Source organism: Lupinus angustifolius, chromosome LG05 (assembly GCF_001865875.1).
Source record: "Lupinus angustifolius cultivar Tanjil chromosome LG05, LupAngTanjil_v1.0, whole genome shotgun sequence".
NCBI lineage: Eukaryota > Viridiplantae > Streptophyta > Magnoliopsida > Fabales > Fabaceae > Lupinus > Lupinus angustifolius.
The window spans coordinates 8,037,545-8,037,777 of record NC_032013.1 but is presented as its reverse complement, the minus strand read 5'-3'; positions in this window follow the sequence as shown (position 1 = coordinate 8,037,777).

Here is a 233-nt window from a genome sequence, read left to right as displayed (position 1 = left end):
GATGAGGATGAGGATGAGGATTAGGATTAGGATTAAGATTGGGTTGAGAATGAGGATAAGGATGAGAATGAGGATTGGGATTGGGATGAGGATGAGGATGAGGATGAGGGTGAGGATGAGGATGAGGATGAGGATGAGGATTAGGATAAGGATTAGAATTAGGATGAGGATGGGGATTCGGATGAGGATGACGATGAGGATGAGGGTGAGGGTGAGGATGAGGATGAGGATGA